This window comes from Panicum virgatum, chromosome 3K (assembly GCF_016808335.1).
Source record: "Panicum virgatum strain AP13 chromosome 3K, P.virgatum_v5, whole genome shotgun sequence".
NCBI classification, from domain to species: Eukaryota; Viridiplantae; Streptophyta; class Magnoliopsida; order Poales; family Poaceae; genus Panicum; species Panicum virgatum.
In genome coordinates, this window is record NC_053138.1 from 37,339,254 (window position 1) to 37,361,218 (window position 21,965).

The following is a 21,965-nucleotide window of genomic DNA, read 5'->3' on the forward strand; positions in this document are numbered from 1 at the left end:
ATCATAGGTGTTTTTGTTACAAATAATAGTATTAATCTGGACACATCACAGGCAATTTGACGGTTCACACATCGAGTCATCAACAGTTGTGGAAAATTTGATTGAAACTATGTTGAACTAAACAAGTGGGGCATCCTGCATATACATGTTGTTTCTCCCTGAAAGTGTTTCAATGGAAGAAGTGATGATAATTGCAGAATTATGTTACACATGGTAAAAAAAAAGACACAATCCATACAAGGATTATGATGATAAAAGGAGCATCCATACAAGTCTGGGCACATTATTCAGAAACTGCAAGAATGCAGCCACAAGGAAATTAAATCAAACTAAGCATGACTTGTAATGCTTCTAAATCTCGGCAATGTTGGCTTCAACTAGGTTTTAGAGCTTCTGGATCGCCTTAGCCACTCTCCCCACCATCTTTCTGAGGTTCTCGATGTCCCTTTCCATGGCATCGATCTGCTCTTTGATCTCATCGATCATCAGTTCAATATGGAGTCGGTTCTGCGGTAGCTGTGGAATATAAAGTGCATTCATGAATCAGGATGGACTGTTGAGATAAAGTTCAGTTTCGCCATAAGAGTGAAATAAATGGTACTAAATCCTAAAAGGCAACACTGAGGTAAATGAGATCACATTGTGCAATGCAATAGGGGGTGGGAAGATGCTCAAATTGTACTAAACAAAGAATTTTAGCTAAAGTTAAGGGAATAGACTTCATGTTCTGCAAAAGGTATCTGATATGAAATCTGTCATGCAAAATTAGGAATTTTTGAACTTTGATTAACATAAAATATTCAGATGCAATAATATACTTGTCATAGACTACCATCAATAGGCACAGTTTAATGAGTTTTTTTCATGCAACTAGTGTTTCAAGTTGGTTGCAATCAGAAGGATCGAATTCATACATTATCTAATTCATGAAGTCCTATAGGAGCACAACCAGTACATTATCTAATTCATACACAACTTTAAATGTTAGCCATAATCAAGTTGGTTGCAATCAGAAAGATCCAATTCGATAAACAATAAATCATGTTAACCGAAATGACATTGGATCTTATCAACAAAGAGCAATGATAACAAAAATTCTCTACCTGTTCTTCCGCCACTTAATCGTCGGAACTCGAACTCAATTGTCCACATCGACCTTCTTTGAATCGGAGAGGGCGCTGCTTCTTTCCAGGGAAGGAGGACAACTTTTTGACGCCCCCGACGATATTGTTCGCATCCGATGCTTTTCCTGGCTTCATCTGTAGATGGTGACCAAGATTAAAAGGTATGCACTAGGATATGAGACAGGTTGGCGATTTTTTCAAACACAAATCCAAAATGCAATGCGACGGTAGTTGAGTATAGCATCAATCTCCTGCTAACCTTGGTTCTCTGGGCGTCCTGCAATGGCTCTAGATAGCGAGGACTGCGGGCGGCGGCGGCTGAAGCGTGCGGCGCTGGCGCGGGCTGGTTGGAGATCGGCTCCAATGGCGGCCTGGCGCCTAGGGTTTGGGGATCGCAAGGCATGGCGTGGCGCGTGCAGAAAGAGAGAGGTGTCCCTTCTAATCAGTCTTTGTAGTCAAAGAAGAAATCAGGATCCCTACGTCTGCATTCTGTCAGGTAACTGGTGACTGTTTGAGCATCGCCAGCAGCCACTGTGTCCACCTTATTGCGATGATAGAAATATACAGGTCCCTTCTTGTAAATCCAATCTTATCATACCCACCATAAAGCATTTCCTTGATATCCATTATCTGGTGTTTGCGGATCCCAGAAATCTGCATCACCACAATATCAGCTTTCTGCTCATCTCTGTTTCTTCTATGTGACCGCAGAAGACAAGCAAGATCTTGTTCCACCATCAGATGGTTGTGTTCGCAGATGAAATCCTTCACATGCCACTGACCAGTGTTCTGATCCCGTGCAATAACAAGCTTAGCAGGGCATCCAAACCGAGTAATATTCTGCAGCTTCCGCTTCTTATTCTCCCTCTTCAGCTCCTTCTCTTCGCGGAAACCTTGACACTGCAAACAAAATGCCGAAGAGTCCTCTCATTGTGGCCAATGTCCCACTCACAATAGTCTTTTCTGACACTAAATCCTTCCCCTTAGCGTAGTTGTTATAAAATTCATATCCTTCTTCTTCATCATCAAACACCTTTCTAACAATTACATTGTACTCAGCACCCGGCATTCCCTCCTGCATCAATTAAAAAACAGACATTAGTACCACAACCAAAAAGTTGCATCATCCTAGAAGATTTCTTATGCATAATAGGTTATTTGTCTACAAGCAATCATCAGTAAAGGAAAATAATTACCAACTCTAGGTGAGAATTACTATAGGCTTATCTTGAATTGTGGTCAATTAACGGTACCTTGTCAACCAGAGTTAAAAAAGGGGTAATAAAAATGAAGACTCTTATTAAGGGCTACAAGCAAAATAATATTGCATCACAAAAAAAAAATGCCAACTACAGTAGCAACGATATTTGAAATAGAAACATGAGCTTCGCCTTCCAGTGCAATGTACATTCAAAGACATCATTCTTACATTAATCGCAACTGTAATTAGCCAACAGAAGAGAATGTTGAATTGCATGTACGGTGATATAACCACAACAAAACAGAAAAAAAGATGGAGCAAGGACACATCTTAACTTAATTTGTTTGTCTTATGATAGCATTGAATCAAGGAAAAATTGTCTGTAATTGGGCTGTGACCACCAGGGGGCATATATATAGTTCCCAAAAGCGTGCAGTGGCAGTCATAGCTTTATCATTAGTGATATTTCAAAATGTAATATGACTGCATTTTAATTGGCACACTTGTGAGATCACTTGTGTTCTTCATTCAACCAGCATCAAACAAAACTGAATATGGTTCTGAGTTGCTTCCTTGTTGGAAATCTAGGCTGTCTGATTTGATCAACGAAGTTGTTTAAGCAGTAGTAGCAATCATAAAAAAATGAAGCAAATTAAGGTAAGCAAGCAAGCAAAACAATTCTGAATGTGTGCTAGAGGCCGCGCTCCCTCACGCAATCAATTGGAACACAAGATGAATCGAATTTCTGAAAAACGGATCAGAGAGGGGAACGAATTGAGTACCTTCTATTATCGGCGTGGCGGAAGACGTCGGAGGTGGCGCGGGCTTCGCGGCGTCGGCGGCGGAGGGAGACGGCGAGAGAGGGACGCAGCGACACGGATGAGGGCGGCACGCCGTGGGTAGGGGTGGGGACGACGGTGGAGCTGGGAGTGCGGGAGGCGACGGAGGGCGGTGGGGACGACGGAGGGAGGCCGCCGCGGCAGGCGACAGCGAGGGCAGTGCGGCGGCGGCGGCGTGCGAGGGCAGAGTGAGGGGACGGCGGCGTGCGAGAGGGCGAGGGCGTGGGCGTGCGAGAGGGCGGACGGCGGCGGCATGCGATGCAGAGGACAACGGCGCGCGGAGGTGGGGGTTGGGTTTTTATTAATGCAAAATGACTATACTGCCCTTCGATGAATTAAATCAACTAAAATAGTTATTTTACGTAGGCGTTAAGAGGTGTTAGAAAGTATTTCCAAACATTGTAAAAGCTCTCACCATCCATATTTTCTATTTCTGTATACCAAAACTCTTCCCACAGCTAGCCACGTCGCATGTTTTGCTTGGCCCTTTGATTTTGCATCCACGGTCTGCAGATCGCCGCCTCCAACGAAACTTCCACCATCTTGGTGGCCCATCCAGGGTTAAATTACCGACCGGAACCGGTCCGGATCCCGTGGTAACCGGTCAAACCGGTCCGGACCGGTTCCGGTTTGGAGCGGTTTTAAACCAGTCCAAATTTTAAATTCAAATTTGAATTTAAAATAATGAAAAAAATCCCAAAATGTTCCTAAAAATACTTTAAGTTGCGACGAATCTAATGGTCTCAAATTTTTTCAAATATTCGTTCATTTAGTATACTTTGCGGATATTTGAAGTTAAACAAAAAAATGTGCATACATTATATTAGGATGGTTGGAGGGTTCATTTGAAGTAAAGTCGATTTTTTTTTGTTCAACGGACCGGTTTCCACATAAACCGGACCGTTTTACCGGTCAAACCGGTCGGCTAACAGGTGGAAACCGATTAAACTGGCGTCTATAGTTCGAAATTTGAATTTAGCTGGTTGTTACCGATTTCCGATCAAACCAGACTGGTAAACCGGAACCGGAGGCCGGTGGCTTGACCTCACCGGTCGGTAAAAAAAAACCCCTAGGCCCATCAGTCCCCGTTCCCCTACGGCAAAAAAAAAACAAAAAACAAAAAAAAAATGGTCCTCCGCGACCCACAACCTGAATCTCAATCCGCTGCCCCTTCCGCTTCCGCTTCCGCCACTGTCGAGCGCGGCACGAGGCGTGCATCCGCCGCCCTCTGCTTACCCTGCCTCTCTCCCTCGCGCCCCCATGCCTCCACCGCCTGCTTTGCCTCTTCCTCGCACCGCACCTGCTTCCGCTCGGCGTCGTGTCCGTCCAAGGTCAGCATTGCGCCGGCGCCGACGCCCGCCCGCTCTCCCTCGCGGCACCACCGTGGCCTCTGCCATTGCTGTAACCTCGGCGGCCTGCGATGCCAGACGCGCAGCGCGGCACCGCCCTGAGGCCGCAGGCTCGCGGCGCATCGCTTCTTCCGACTCTACTTCGTCGGCCCTTCCTCTCCATTGGTCCTGGTCGGCGATGCACTCGCCGTCCGGCCGTGCTGGCGGATCTACTCGGTGCACCATCTCTCCATATCCCTACGGCTCCACTTCCCGGCCAGCCTTCCCAGCGTCTGGCTCAACTGGCGGCGCGTCTTGCCTCTCCCTCTCCCCACCGGTAATTTGGACTGCCACTAAATGATATTATTATGATCCATGCATCCAACTTGAAAATCACATTGTCTTCAGTGTTGTCGAGCATTGAAAAACCTTTTTCGCACATGCACATGTACTGTATTGATGTGCCAAACAAAGCATCCAAATTGTGAACCAATAATTGCAGATATTATTTCTTATGTATAATAGAATGGTTTTTGATATTGTCTTCTCTTCTAATTGGCACAGTGGTAGAGTGCTGCCTGTAACTCCACATAGGTGCTCAGCCTACGAAATGCAAGGGCATTTCCATATTATTTTGGTACATTTTTACATGAGCCTGCCTGCATACCACATATTTATCTCTGTTCTCTGAACCAAGTCAACAATGGTATATAAATGTTGTATTTTGTGACAGCTATTTTCGCCTTTCCTATGATTGGAGGCTACTCATTTGTTAGTGCTATATTTCCGTACTTCTACAATTGAAGCTGTTATGACAAATATCCTATTTTAGCTTCTAACTGTAAGACATTACTTTGTTTTCCATGTATATTTTTTATAGTACAGTGAAACTTTTTAGTTGACGAATTAACTGTATGTGCCCTTCATTCTGAATTCTTATGGTCTCTATTCCATACATACATTTATTATTTTCAAACTGAACTCAATTAAACATACGAAACAGACCATTTTGATTGGCTGAGTCATTATTCTAGGTTCTGACCTGCTCAGCTTCACATAGCCCTTCTTCGACACTGAAGTTTGTATTTTGGATGTAAAGTTACGATGTAAAGTAATATGTGTTCCTGCAATATTAGAGTTCAACTACAATTGTTACATACTCCCTCTGTCCCTTTTTATCTGTCGTTTTTGGGGTGTGTGCCACAAGTCTGACTCCATTTGTAGAAAATATGTGTAACATTTGTATGTCCAAATAAATTTATTAAAAAACTAGATGAAAAGATCTATCTAATGATATCAATTATGTATCATAAATATTAATACTTTTTTATATAAAATTAATCAAAGTCATTTCTCGGGAAGCGAGAACAACAGTTATTTAGAGACGGAGGGAGTATATGACCTTACTCGACTACAACAAAGCATCTCTTCTCATTTGCAGATATAGTGTTAACTAAAAAAGAAACTTTTTGGTCAATGCTTAAGCATCTCTTTTCATTTGCAGGTATAGTGTTAACTAGAAAAAAAAACTTTTTGCTCAATGCTTCAGCAGCATCTAATGTATCCTACTGCTCTTATGGATGGACTTATGTGTTACACCTTGCTGTTGCCGCTCAATGCCTTTAGATACAATAAGTTCCAATATCCTGCACAATGTCAGTTTTATGTCTCCAAGTATTTTGTTTAGTGCATTTACTTTTCCTTAACTTTCATGCTATAGGTATGTTGATAAACTGACTTATCCTGCTCTCTAGCTATTTCATATGATCTTGGGCATTCCTACACATCTTCAATTATGAGACTACAATATGCTTCTGTTTTTGGGTTCCCTCGCAGTACAGCTTATCTTCTACATATTTGTACTTCTACAAATCTGAGGATGATTTAATTATATCAGCAGCACTATATAAATTTATAATACCTCTGATGACCTCCCCCCACCCACTCTTAAACTGTTTACACATTGAACACTGTCCCAATGTTTGAGGTATTTTCTGCAAGCTCTTTATTTTGCCCGTTGAGTCTACAATACTATAGGTAGTGCGATCATTCCTACATTTCAATAAGGTGTCCGTATAATTTCATTGTTCTTTAAATGCAGAATGTTCAACCTCTTACTATCAGGCTTCTAATTCCAAATAGCTTTTGTTGCTGTACTTTAAATAAAATAACTTTTGTTCTTGATACATACAACCCATTGATTATATTCTTTTCCACATACAGGGATTACGTGCAGGAGTACAATGACACATATGGGTTGTATTTTGGCTTGAACAGTCACATAGACAAAGCTAAGCATGTGGTTTCTACATCTTTCTGCACTTCATTTTTCTTTCCGTTACTACATAACATAACAATCTCATGGAACTATTTTCTCGAAACTGACTCTGGACATTACACGATCCTTCTACTGGCATATGTATATGTAGCCCTATATCTTTTTAATGTATCTATTCCGAAAAGATGCAGCCACTATAGAACTCAGTTATTTTTTATGTATTCTTCAATTGCTTCTATTTATAATCATATAATGCGCTATACTTCCAGCTTGGTGCCCCGCTTCGCACGGGGGTACCTGCTAGTATGTGTTGTTTTCCTTCATTGTTTGGATCATGTGGGCTGGTCATGGAATTCATCATTGCGAAATATTTGTGGTTTTATCTCCGGGCAGGACTACAAACTGCAAAGGAAAAAGTGTTTATTTGCTTGCAGCCCTGGCAAAGCTGCCTGGTGCAGGCAACGAGCCCAAGCATCCAATTTCGGTCGCTTAGGGCCACGATCGCTACCTGGGTGGGTGAGCTGGCCACCAGGCACAATCCAAACATGCCCTTAGCGGGGATACTGGGACAAGAGTTTTGCAATTTCAGATTATTAAGGGGTGTTCATATATGCCCATCTAAATCAAACGATTCAGGCAATATAGACAGCTAGCACAGAAACTACCATGTGGAAGTGGAACTTGGAACAAAGACATATACAAGCAAAATGAACGCCACTAGACCGTCTGAATATGTTATCGATTCTGGAACACAGAAATAAAAAATAATAGAAAAGTTGTGTGATGTTAATCGGCAACGACATGAACTGCTTTGTCAGATATTACAAAGCTAATTGGAAACAACCAACTGAAGTTTGGTTTCAACATGTCAGCTAAACCTACTACCCCTCATTTTCCTTCTAGATGTGATGATCCACCATTTGATGAAACTAGAGTTAAAGTTGTGTAAAGAAGAGAAGAAGAGAGGTCAAATTTGAAATGTTTGAATGTCAAACTCAAGGAAGAGTGTCAACAACAGAAGAAACTAAAAGAAGATCAAATATAAAGTTTGAAATTCAAATTACAAAAAGAGAGTTTGAATTCAATAAATTACATGAAATAGTGGATTTGGTTGACTACACTACAAGAAATCTGTTGATCCATGATGCTGCAATTTCGTCACGGATCAACAAAAAAAAACGTCATAAAACAGTATTTGTGACGACTTCAAAATTCTTCATGTATTGAGCGTCACAAATTATACCTCGTGATATTTTCATCAAAATCATCACAAATTACAAATCCCATGATTATCTGAAAGCATCATAAAATAGTCTCAGGCCCACACAGCTCAGCCAAGACTATTGTTTATGACGACAATAAACGTCACATATTCCATTGCCATGTCACTCATAGATGACATGGCCACTGACGTGGTAGCTAATGTGGCAGATGATGTGGCGATGATGTGGTGGCGATGTGACGATGACATGGTAGCTGACATGGTGATAATGTGGATATGACATGGCGATGACACCACAACCCATTTGTGTACGGGCCTGACCACTAAAATGGGCCAGATTTAGGCCAGCATATATTACCGGCTAACAAAATAATTTGACAAAACTCAGCCCATATAAAAAAATAGCCCACAAGTTTTCAAAGGCCATATAGGAAAAGAACAGTCACAGCTGCAAATGCTAGCCCAGCATACATCAAAATCACATATAATTTCTCCATCCAACCCAACAATACTTCCTACTCTCCAGTATACACTAAAATCACATACAGTTTCACCATCCAACCCAGCATTCATCCTACTGAAACAGCATCAAGCTGCAACTTCACCAGAAACAACATTCCAGGACCAACTTTCCAGGACCAGAACAACAAAAACAACAACCAACCAAAGGTTTCACCAGAAACAACTACCAGCAAAGTTGTGTTCCTGCAAAATTTTGAAGTTCTAGAAGCTAACATACCATCTTGTTGCTTAGCTTTGTCGACTTTGGCCTAGCAGAAACTCAAGTTTTGCCTCCAACTCAGCTTGCTTCTTCCGATTATTTTCCTCTTGGTCTTTGATCCTTGCTTGTTCTATCTCATGTATTTGCTTTGACAAATCATTCATTAGTTCATGCTGGTTGTTGACAATTTATTGAAGCTCAGCATTTGTCCTCCTCCCCACTTCCAGTTGTGCTTGAAAATTCTGTAGACTGGACCTACGCTTCACAATCTGGATGCCCACATTCTGAAGGAAGTGACTGTTTTTTTGTACCCATGTCAAGCACGTCAGCTACAACTTCAGTTGTAGAGTTGGGTTGTTCACCATCTGTTGGTGTAGCCAGCTGGTTTTCCATCTGAGTCTAGCAAGCAAGGAAGTAAGAAACAACATTAGAGAACTAGTTCATGATCACAAGATAGTTGAAAATAAGAATATCTGAAGAGCACTTAGAAAGTTGTCTTACAATAGTTGATTGTACAATAGACGTGTATCCTTTCTTTTTCTTGCTGTAATGGCAGATCTTGAACAGATCAAAGGCATCTGATTCTTTATCCTTGTATTCGTCTCCCTGCAAACAACATTATATGATGCAAATTAGTATATTTGGTTACAACACTTCATATTGGTCACAACTAGAGAATTTATATTCAACAGTACAACAAAAAATTCAAGAACAACAAGTAGACATACTGGTGCAGCAAGAGCTGATGGTCTAGATGTCTAGTAGGAACTAGAAATATCATTTGCTAAAACATGAGTAACAACATGTTCAGGTAAACATCAATTAAATTATGACACAAGTTGAAACAAGTGAAAATATGACACATGACAAGTGATTTTGACATTTACTTCCAGCAAGTGAAATATGACACAAGTTCAAACAGCAAGTGAAAATATCGGTTATGACCAAAGTAGTATGACAAGTTAAATATGACAGTTATGAACAAAATGGGCTGAGGATCATCCGCTCTCAGGCTAAATAGAAATTCAGTACAGCAGCTATAGACCCTCAAAGAAACCAAGGCTTTTGATAGTAGCATAACAAAATGGGCTATGGAACATTAAGCTAGATAGTAGCATAACAAATGGACTGCACATCAACATGGCCAACTTAACAAATTTTCTACAGCAACCTCGTAGCTACAGGAGCTGGTGGTTTGATGGAACTATACATTGCCTCAGTTGTCTTTTTTCTTTTGACATGCCTCCTACATCAAAAGAAAATACATGTAAGGCACAACAAATATTATCATGTACTAGGAAAGAGTTTGGGTTTTTAGTAAAAAATACCATCTTTTTGGGAGCCTTCCGTGACTCCACAAGTTCAATCCACTCTTTATCATTCATCACTTTTACAAGAGAAGTTTTGCTAACTGTTGGCACTCCTTAGCCTATACGAATTACTCTACAAGCGCACAGAGACCGATATAGCTTTCACCAGGGAGTATACCTGGGACATCGAACCCAAGGAACAATAAGCATCGACTAGGTCTAGAACTAGTTCAACCGGGCCCACCAGGGGAAGAGAGGTAAGTGGGTAGAGGGCCTAACGTCGGTTAGCCAACTCGTTACCCAGAAGACTTGCAACTAAACTATCTTGATCTGCTTCGACGGCTGAAAGAGGAAGGACTTCAGAAAGGGGTGAGAGGGGAGTCCAACATCAACCTGCAACTACTGCTATGACAACACCCGAACGTGGTGGACTACAAAGGACGAACAAGGCTGTCACCACCTGCTGCCTACCACAACGGTTCCGTGGGGTGGAACACAACCCGAGGTAACTAACCAAGCCTAGGCACCACTCCTAGAACTATCGAGTTACGTACTCCTACCTCCCGGCAAGGCAGAGAGCACTCTCAAATAAGTAGAACTTCCTACTTACGCAGACTAGGGATCCCGCGCAGATCAATGATAGAAAGTAAACAAGAAACTGAGGTAAAGAGAAAGACTAGCGACGTACCGATGAGAGACGAGGAACTTTGCTCCAAAGATACTTCATTCCTCTGAGGTGGCTTACAAAAGTGGAGTAAGGCCGAGAGAACTCGGTACCACTCCTTTAGCTTGGCTTTCACCAAAGCTCTCACCTCACACTCTCCCTATTCTTACTAAAGATGCACTACATCTTGCTTGAGACTCTTCTTCTCTCCAAATGGTGTGTTGACAGTGGAGGTATGGGCTGCCTTTTATAGCTTCTTCCATGGTGGTGCTGAAGCTAGCGTGTGCACCTTACACAAGTAGGTCGGCTGCTTAGCTTCCACGCGAAAGATGGGCACGTGGCGTGACAAAGTGAGGCTGGTCGGCCTCCCCTAGGCCGGCCAGCCTGGAATCTCCGCCAAATCTGCACTGCCTTTTCGTGGACGCTCCAGATCACTCCTAGAGGTTGGTAGTGGTTGCGCTGGTTTGAAGCGTGGTAGTTAGTAGGCCGGCCGGCCTCTCCTAGGACGACCGGCCACGAGTTGGCTCCTCTCGGCCCTCCATTGCACCGACGTGTCCATCAATGGTTGTGTGTTCCTGCTCTAGTTGATTTGGGTCTTGATAGTTAGTTTGGTCACTTTGGAAGCCCATTGGAGGGACATATGAGTCCTTTCGGTCTTAGTTTCACTTCTGGTTTGCCTCCCATGTGTTAGGGGACCATTGGTGAGTCTCCAAGGCCATGATACTGAGTGGAGAGTGTTTTGAGGGAGGTGCCAGGCCGGTCGGCCTATGTCAGGCCGACCGGCCTAATAGGGCCGCGTCGGTGATTTTCCCGGAGGTATAACTTTTCCGTCTAGACTCCGAATTGGGTGATCCAAGTGTCATTCGATCATCTCGGAGAGCTCTTCAACATGGTGCAGTCAAATATATGATTTGAGTAAATTTTATACCATGTCCAAGTGTCATTTGTGCCAAGATGTTTGAATAAACCATCATTTGTATGGCCTCAACTACTACTTCTCCAAAAAATGGTATTTGTGCACCATATTACCTGTATTCGTTGCAAAACATGTTGGGCACAAAACTTGTGGAACTCATTAGTTTAACTCAAGTTTATGGTCTTGTAAACAAGAATTCTTGAGAAATGTTGGCGGTAAAGATCATCGAAATCGACCGCCAACACACCCCCACACCTAGACTTTGCTCGTTCCGAGCAAAAAGGTCGAACTGAACTCAGAGGATCAAGCAAAGCCTGGGGTCATGAACTCAAAGAATGCATAAGAATTATTTCTAAGCTTTCCTCATACCTTGGATTCCAGGTGGCTAACACCTTTACCTTTGAATATTGATCCCCAGAACAACTTGATGGAGAGCATGATTCATTTCCTTTTCTCTATACTAGGAGGTTTTGCAAGATATTTCGAAAAAGGAGGCATGCTCTCATCTCCTTCAACTCACTCTTGGTCCCTCATTTTGTGTTTGAACCTCACTAAGGCCTTTTGAGAAACCTCTCCTACTTTTAACTAGGCTTTTATGTAGCTCAAGGTAGGGATAAAAGTGCATATCTTCCTCATTTATTTTGCAAGATCAAAAATCTTGTCTTTGAGAAATCATGTCATCTTTAGAACTTGGTCATGTGATGGATGAATGTCCTTTTGAGTGGTGTTTGATCTTAGCTTCTCCATCCTTCCCCTTTGTCCTCTTTTTTTTTTTGCTCAAGTAAGAGTGTCTCCTCACTCGTTTTCCTTTTTTTCTCTTTTTTCAGTGGGGGTGGAGAGCTTCCGATGAACCACTTTCGATGGACTTTATTGATGAATGTGCGTGGTGAGTGACCAACGTACTAGATGGTCATGACATTTCTCGAAAGACAACGAAGTTTGATCAAGCTCAAAATATCAAAAGATAGCTATGTGGGCTCAACTCTAGTCATGTATGGCTCTGGATATGACTTTTGAAAGATTGAAAGTGAATGAGAGTTTCCTTGTTTTTGGTATTTTAAAAGCTCCAAGACTTTGAATTAGAAAGAACATGTGTAACACCCGGTTTATAAAAGGACATAAACCGAGCAATCATATACGTGCCAGGATCAAGTCACACATATATACAACAGAATGAACAGTATATCAAAGCACATATCACGTAAAAAGATATAATAAAGCGAGTACGAATGTTATTTATTACATTAATGACAAAATGTCTGATACAGAGTATGCGGAAGCGTAAAAACATATACGAGAAGCTCTCGGAAGCAGGGCGCCACAGGGATGTCGACTGGGAGACGAACGCCTAGAAGTCCTCGTAGTCCTGGTAGCGCTGAGCGAACTCCCTCGCGTCGGCAGGAACTGAGCAGCAGTAGAGTATCCCCAAGAGGAAAAAGAGTAGAGTAGGCAAGAGTGAGTACACAACTTGTACTCAACAAGTATAACACAAACTGAGGCTCTAGGTTGGCTGACTGACTGCATTAGCTTTTAAGTCTTGGCAAAATTTTATTAAAGCTATTCACTACAAGTTGATGAATTACCATAAACCCAGTTACATAGTAATTAATCAAAATTTATCATGTTACTACTGAGAACCAAACCGAAACCACCAAGGTAACCCTGAGAGGCACCTCCCTCGTCGGAAGGAGATAACCCCACTAATCAAAAGGAAGATCTGGGCCGCTCATGACCGTGAGCACGGCTAGTATACCAGTTTTACACTCTGCAGAGGTTGCACATCTTTATCCACAAGTCGTGAGCTACGCCAGTTGTTCATCACACTTCCTTAGGTGAGATGACTAGCGACTCACTACGAGGCCTTTACAAAGAATCTCGTTGGTAAGGAATAACCGCGAGGGTTGGATCGGCGACTATGGAGCAGGTCTAGTGGGCGTCAAGAATACCACAGACGAGGCCACTCAGTACGAGGGACATAGAAGCTTACCACCCTTGCCCCGCAGGTAAGTTACTCCAAACCAAAAAGACCTAATTATTACGCCAAGACCGTCCCATTCCAGTCTTGTGGTAGCGCTGTTGTCCCAGGTTGTCGCTCTATGAACCGGTCCTTATGGAGAGTGGCCAACCAGTCAGTAAGCACCGTGCTGGCCCCCTAAACCATGTTTCTAACAAAACCAATTTTAACGAGATGTGAGCCACTCAAGCCACACAGAGGGCCACTCTCAGAATTAAGTTGCATATACCATTAATCAAATTAATTAAAAAGGACCATTATGTGTTATAGCGCGGCACCTAGCACAACTAACCAAAATGCAACCCAAAGGATATATATAAAGGATATAAAGTGGCTAGGAAATCCTTATAGGCATACAATATTAAAATGCAGTATGAAAATGTATTTAAAAGTGATAGGTTCTAATGATTTATCCTTGTATCATCATCTCAAGTGCGATATCTAAAACATTCTCCTTGTCCGATGAGATTTACCTAAGCCTATCTTCCTCATTTTAAGTTTGAATTAAATGTTTCTTGTGCTCTTGTGATCTTAGCCTCGAGCCTCATCCTTTAGTGCGTTCCTTTATAGCTTTCTTGTGTTTGATGCTTGTTCTTAGTTTTGCTTGTTTACTTGTTTCTTGTATGTTTGTCTCGATGCTTGTCGCGAGTAGAAGGAATGCAGTTTGAGAACTGAAAGATGAAGAGATGCAAGAACAATAGCTGAAGACACTGAGCAGTTATTGTTTGGATTAAAGGCAAGTATAACATGAACAACCTATCACTTTTATATACATTTTCATACTGCATTTTAATACTGTATGCCTATAAGGATTCTCCTAGCCACTTTATATCCTTTATATATCCTTTGGGTTGCATTTTGGTTAGTTGTGCTAGGTGCCGCGCTATAACACACTTGGTCCTCTTTAATTAAATTGATTAATGGTATATGCAACTTAATTCTGAGAGTGGCCCTCTGTGTGGCTTGAGTGGCTCACGTCTCGTTAAAAATTGGTTTTGTTAGAAACATGGTTTAGGGGGCCAGCACGGTGCTTACTGCCTGGTTGGCCACTCTCCATAAGGACCGGTTCATAGAGCGACAACCTGGGACAACAGCGCTGACTGGAATGGGACGGTCTTGGCTTACTAATTAGGCCATTTTGGTTCGGGAGTAACTTACCGACGGGGCATGGGGGGTGGTGAGCTTCAATGGTGGCCAGGCTACGAGGCTGGGTCTGCGTACCCCTCGAGGTGGTTACCATCGTTGCGGAACCTGATTCCTTAGCGGTTATACCTTACCAACATGTCCTTTGTAACGGCCTCGTAGTGAGTTTGCTAGTCATCTCACCTAAGGAAGTGTGATGAACAACTAGCATAGCTCACGACTTGTGGGTAAAGATGTGCAACCTCTGCAGAGTGTAAAACTGGTATACTAGCCGTGCTCACGGTTATGAGCGGCCCAGATCCTCCTTTTGATTAGTGGGGTTATCCCCTTCCGACGAGGGGGGTGCCTCTCGGGGCTACCTTGGTGGTTTCAGTTTGGTTCTCAGTAGTAACATGATTAATTCTTATTAATTACTATGTAACTGGGTTTATGGTAATTCATCAACTTGTAGTAAATAGCTTTAATAAAATTTTGCCAAGACTTAAAAGCTAATGCAGTCAGTCAGCCAACCTTAGAGCCTCATAGTTTGTGTTATACTTGTTGAGTACAAGTTGTGTACTCACTCTTGCCTCCTCTCTACTTTTTCCTCTTGGATACTCTACTGCTGCTCAGTTCCTGCCGACGCGAGGGAGTTCGCACAGCGCTACCAGGACTACGAGGACTTCTAGGCATTCGTCTCCCAGTCGACGTCCCTGTGGCGCCCTGCTCAGCTTCGGAGAGTTTTTATCGTATTTGTACTTTGCTTCCGCTGTATCAGACATTTTTGTCATTAATGTAATAAATAACATTCGTATTCGCTTTATTATATCTTTTTATGTGATATGTGCTGTGATATATTGTTCATTCTGTTGTATATACGTGTGACTTGATCCTGGCACGTATATGATTGCTCGGTTTATGTCCTTTTATAAACCGAGTGTTACACTTGATGAAAATGAGACTTGTTTCATATGCAAGATCTTAATTCATGAAAAGTGAAAAGAGCAAAGTGTTAGGTGCGTTATTGCCTAGTGAGTCATGTCATAATGAGTTTGAAGCTCTCTATCTTCAATATTCCTAAGACATGGCTCATACATTTTATTTGGTGCTTTGTCTCGCTCCGCGGCTTTTTCCTTGTGTTTGAAAAGAAAAACTACTAGACTTGTGTGCCATCCTAAGTATTTTGAGGGGTAAAGTCGCCTATGCAAGTCCATTAACTTTGTTTTAGTCGAATCTTATAAGTTTATTGGACTTAGCATGGAAGAGTGAGCTGAGTGGGGTTTTTTCGGGTTCACCGGTTAAACCGACGTTCTATGATGCTTCATCATCGGTTCAACCGGCGTTACTAAGTTTTGTCTCAGCTCAGTCATGTTTCAGGCGTTCAACCAGCGTATACAAAAGCCAAATCATCGGATCAACCGGTGAACGCTAGTACAGATCTGACCTAGTAATCAACCGGCGTTTGAATCGATCAACCGGCGAGTTTATTTGTCGGAGCATCGGTTCAACCGGCATTCAGATGCAGATCTGGTGGAGTCTCAGGTAAACTACACCGACACAATCAACCGGCGTTCAGACCCTAAGCGTCGGATCAACCGGCGATAAGAAAATTCGCGGGGTCCACCTGTCATATATCTCTCTTGCCCCCGCGCCGCCGGCTTCACTTCCCTGTTTTGCCTTCATTTTTCCCGACTCCGCCAAGTGCTCGACGTTTTGCCCGAGCCACTTTTAGTGCTGTTTTCGCGCCGCGTTCACGTTCTCGTTCTCTCACGCCACTCTAGCCACCGTCAGTCGAGATGGGTCGTGAGAAGAAGAAGGGGAAGGAGGTTGTGGTCGAGAAGCCCGCTCGCAAGTGGACTCGTGCAGAGAAGGAGGCCGAGAGGGCCGAGATGGTGGCCAAGGCCGCTGAGGAGCAGGCATCAGGCCGTGCTCATCCATTCCAGATCAGGGAGGACCCCAGAGGCAGAGGCAGAGGCAGGGGTATGGACAGAGTCAGAGGTGCCAGGGCCACCAGAGCTGCGACAGTAGCAGCAACAGTGACAGATTCAGACAGTTCTGACCCAGATGCAGCACAGTCAGAGGAGTAGAGTTCTCCGCAGCAGTCATCTGAGGGAGGTTCCCCGCCAGCGATAGAGCGTCGCACTGGACCGAGGACATGAGGAGGACACCAGTCCCAGGAGCCTCGCAGGTCCGTAGCAGCAGCAGCTCGCAGAAGTGCGGACCTGTTGTGCGTCTGGAGCCAGGTGTTCCGTATGGACACTGTTGTGTGTCTAGAGGCCGAGCATGTAGTGTTTCGTATGGACACTGTTGTGCGTCTGGATCCAGGTGTGATGCTCCAGAACTTTTCCAAAGCCAATGCGGCCAAGGTCAAGAGGCTCAGGTGGAGTGTTGAGGAGGAGGTCTGGTTCCCAGTGACACGTGACAGCAGAGTCGACAGGAGGTTCTGGACTCTGTTACAGGCCAGCTTCTACGAGACCTACCAGAGGAGGGGCCACCGGATCTTTCCGCACAGGGTTCTTGACTGGGTCTCACTGAGGACAGCTGCACGGGGAGCAGACATCAGAGCACACTTTGCGCACTTCAAAGGTCTGCCCAGGTTGCTAAAGATGGAGCAGAACAGATCGAGGACTAGGTCAGAGTGTTCTACGCTACAGCCTGGATAGCTCCCGAGCGCAGAGCTGTGCACTTCATGTTTGGAGGGCAGGATTTTGGTCTGTCAAGGGCGACGATTGCAGGCATTCTTGGAGTTGACCTGGTTGCCGTCTCACTGCACGAGAGGGTTTACGGGGACTCAGATCCACCCCGCAGGGTGATGATTGGCGGGATTGCACCTTCTCACGAGGCGATCTCTCAGTGCTTCCGCCAGCCGTTCCCTGCCTCTTACGCCAGAGTTCCCAGCCTGCTGACCCCAGAGGCATACGCAGTACACATGGCACTCCGGAGGACCTTGCTACCGAGGAGTGGCTACCCAGAGGGGTTTACAGGTCTGCAGCAGCTCCTGCTTCTACACATCCTCACTCACGAGCCGTTTGACATAGTTGACTTTATTCTGGCTGAGATAGAGGATGTGATCACAGACGGGATGGGTGTGGTGCGACAGTTTCCCTATGCGCACTGGATCAGCTATATATGTTCTATGATTGTGCCAGCAGAGTCACCCATCAGCGCTCCTTACCATCACGATGAGGCCCCCAGGTTCCCTGTGTACCGACCCACTGCACCACAGGACAGGAGGAGGGGCAGACACGCAGACAGAGCTGCGATTGCTCGACTGTCACCAGAGGTGCAGGCCCGAGTAGCAGAGGAGGACGAGGCACTCCTAGCAGCCGAGGCACAGCTTCCTGGAGGAGACGATGAGATTCACTGGTCTGAGCTTGAGTCAGACACCTCCGAGGACGTAGAGTACTTTCCTCCTGCTGCCCCAGCCAGTCACGACCACGAGGCAGGAGGGTCCAGAGAGCCAGCTCCTCCGACTTCAGCATCTGCTACAGTCTCTGAGTCCCAGGTGACTCAGCCGTCCGAGCTCACCGCACTTCTACAGTAGCTCGTGACTCAGCAGAGAGAGGACCGGCTTGCACAGGAGGAGGCCAGGAGAGCCCATGAGGCTCAGCTTGCTGCTATACAGAGGGAGGCCGCCCGAGAGCGAGCTACGACCGAGGAGCGTTTTGTCGGGCTTATTGATAGAGTCTCTCAAAGGACAGACGCTCAGTTCCAGCAGATGCAGCAGGGCATGAAGGTGATGTTCGGGATGATCTCATAGCTTTACTCTCGCACCGGACTCGCCCTGCAGCAGCCAGGACTTCAGGGTGTTGCAGCACCTCAGCTTGCAGTCACACCAGCTCCTCCTCCAGCTACTACTGCAGCTCCAGCCTTCTCGACGACACCAGAGACCACGTTCTCGATGTCCTGCACTCCTTGGGTCTGCCGGTCGTCCACTTTTCTCACCACTGCCAGCGACTACGCTCTTCCAGGACTCACCGTCAGCAGTTCAGTCAGTCGCCCTCCCCATTGTGCCTCAGACAGCACCTTTAGGGGGAGGAGCAGTAGAGGAGTCCCTGCTTCCACAGTCGACGCAGCCGGTAGCCTCAGCAGTCACGACTTCAGACGTCGACACTTCTTCTGCTGACCCGGTTACGACTTCTACAGATCCTCTACCAGGCAGTGCCAGCACGAAAGCCTCCACGACAGCTACACCTCCAGTCGGCTCAGACCAGCAGCTCCCGTCTGTCACCGAGGGTTCACCGTCCGACGACGATGACGATGACGACCCGGACCGCTTCCTTGCTGTGCCATGACAGCCGGATCAGTAGCTCGCCTTTTTGGTGCTTTGTTGCCAAAGGGGCAGAGAGTTAGGGGGAGTTGGAGTCAGGGGGAGGGTAGAGATAGAGAGAGAGCTCGTAGTTGTAGGACTTTGCTTATTTTGTATCGCATTTGTTGTTAGTTCATGGATATGTACATTTGACTCTTGCGTATGCTGTGATTTGAGACATATCTATGGATTTCGTTTTGAGCCGTTGAGCTTTTTGGTCCTTTTTTTTCGAGTTTGCTTGTGTTTATCCTGTTTTATCTTTCTCGCTCTCTCGTTATTTATGTTTGTGTTGTCATCAATCACCAAAAAGGGGAAGATTGTAAGCATCTAGGCCCTCAAGGTATGTTTCGGTGATTAATGACAACCATTATTGTGACTAATGAGTTTGTGCAACTTAATGAATCATTATCGCTCATTTGGTCATATGTCAAAAGAGGCCCCTCAATTTCATTATTCAAAAAAGGCAATCTCGGTATTCAACTCAAGATTATAACAAGACTAAGGATCTTTCTAGTACTAAGTGTCACAAGGTTGAGAATGACACTTAGATTAGTATAGGTTTTATAGTTTTGTAGAGGTCGCACTATTAAGAGGGGTTAAGGCCAGGTAACTTGAGCATGGACATGATCTTTCAAAAATGGATGCACACTATGGTCACTCAGGTTCTTAGAAGTTCAAATAAGTGGTTTTCAACTCATATCTCAAGAATATTTGGATTTCATTCAAGACTCAAATCAGAAAAGGCAAAAACAGAAAAAGTTCAATACACCGGTTTAACCGACGCTGACCATTTTCTATACGTCGGTTAAACACTGTGATCAGTGTCTGGACAGCATTAACACCAGATTAACCGACGATGTTCAAAATTAACGTCGGTGCAGTTGTCCAGAGAGTTGGTTTTTCCAGGGTATTTCAAGATTATACTCACCAGTTAAACCGACGATTTGATTTGAGTTAACACCGGTGCAGTTGTCCAGTGAGTTGGAATTTCAGTTGATCAGCAGGACAATCACACTCACCGGTTAAACCGATGAGTCGTCGGCCAATCAGGCCCTCACAGTAACGGCTAGATTTTCAAATGGGCAAGTTACATGCACCGGTTGAACCGACGATGACTTTTGGAGGGACGTCGGATTAACCGGCGCTACGCAGTTTTCTGGCAGCTTTTTCTCCAACGGCTCTATCCGTGTGAGCTGTCTATATATACCCCTCCAATGGGTCATTTTGCTACTCTTGACACCAGGCAACATTCATACACTCATACTATAGTCAAGAGCCACCTTGAGCTTCATCTTCCATTAAATTGATCATTCAATCATTCAAGAAGCAAGGCTAAGGACTTGAGTAGAGAGAAGCTTGTGTGCATCCGTTCTTGGTGATCGGTTCTTGCTCAAGTGAAGGCCCTAGCTTGTTACTCTTGGTGATTGGCATCTCCTAGGCGATCTTGGTGATCGAGGTGTTTCTCGTGGAGCTTGCCAAGGATTGTGGGAGCCCGGAGAAGAAGATTGTACGTGGCTTGATCTCCACCACGCCGGGATGGTGAACGGAGACTCTTAGTGAGCGCCCACATCTCGGTGACATGGGAGGTGACAAAACTCTTTGTGAGTGTCACAACATGGATTAGGGGTGTGTGCCAACACATCGATACCACGGGAAAAAATCCGGTCGTCTCTTGTCCACTCTCTTTATTCAAGCATTTTTTTCATGCAATTTATTCATGTGCTTAACTTAGAGATCATAACTTAACTCTACCTTGCTAGGCTTTTCTTCTCGTTATTTCTCTCATAGCTTGTGCAGGTAGCTTAGTTATCTGGTTGGTGAATTGGTGCCTTACTAGCATTGCATAGGTTAAGGTTGCTCTATTGTGTTTTAGAAATTGAAAAAGGCCCAATTCACCCCCCCTCTTGGTCCATCGATCCTTTCATCATGTATCTTGCTTCTTTGTTCATTGCTTGGCGAGTTCTTCCAGGTAAGTATCCCACACACCTTGTGCATTATTGCCTCATGTTTCCACCTTGCTAAGTTACCCATTCATGTTTAGCTTGCCATGGAAAAAACATATACATATTAAAATAAAAAAATAGATTTGAAATTAATAAAAAACCCTTAGTTTTCCAAATGAAAGCATTCTTTTATTCAATAAAGTTTAGACTCCCCGGTGTTCAAAACCGGTAGAGTCCCTTGTCTCCACTTTTGTTTTTCTTTTGAATAAAGCCAGGTACAAGAATAAGTGTGGGGGAGATGTCTCCAAATCACCAATTGCTAACCTGTTCGAGATCTCTCCCCCAATTACGGTGCACAACATCGACGATCCAACACACTGAAGAATAGGACAAAAGGAATCCAGGGAGGGATGGTCGAACCCTTGGTTCGACCAAGCCACCACTGACTCCCTTCGTTTCGCGCTTCTTCCTCCTTCAACGATGGTATGTGAAACTCACCCCTCACAAACTCCCTCAAACTCCCTAAGTTCTTGTGTTTAAATAATTTCTCTGCTGATCATGAAAACTAAACTCAATGAACCTTGCTAATCCTCCCTATGCACTCCATGCACTTCCATGAATAATCTTGCATACTCGTTATTCCTCGCTTTCCTTCTAGTTCTTGTGAGCAAATATCTTCATAGGGAACCCATGCTATCAATGTAATTGACTAATGTGATATGATTGGATGAAGGGAACCATGTTTTTCCTTGCAAAGAACTTGGGATTTATTTAAAAAAAACAGCAATAGCTTGTCTCCTCAAATTAATATAAAATCCTACCAGAGCCAAAGTTTGAACATCATGAAAAACCTTTTGCAGCTTGCCTTTTGCTTTGAGCTTTGTCAAAATTTGAAGACCCATGTTAGAAACTTTTCATAATCCAACGATCAAGATCACGTACACGCCCACTCACATGCTATACTTCTACATTGG

The 21,965-nt window shown here is 44.2% G+C and overlaps 1 long non-coding RNA gene across 1 annotated transcript; it reads right to left on the minus strand.

The window, feature by feature from the left end:
- Positions 1-76: 76 nt before the first annotated feature.
- On the minus strand, positions 77-3,436 carry LOC120699140. Its single transcript, XR_005685244.1, has 4 exons — positions 3,108-3,436; positions 1,384-2,199; positions 1,104-1,259; positions 77-516 (listed from the first exon to the last, which is right to left on the minus strand). It is a non-coding gene; the product is annotated as an uncharacterized LOC120699140 (long non-coding RNA).
- Positions 3,437-21,965: the final 18,529 nt, after the last annotated feature.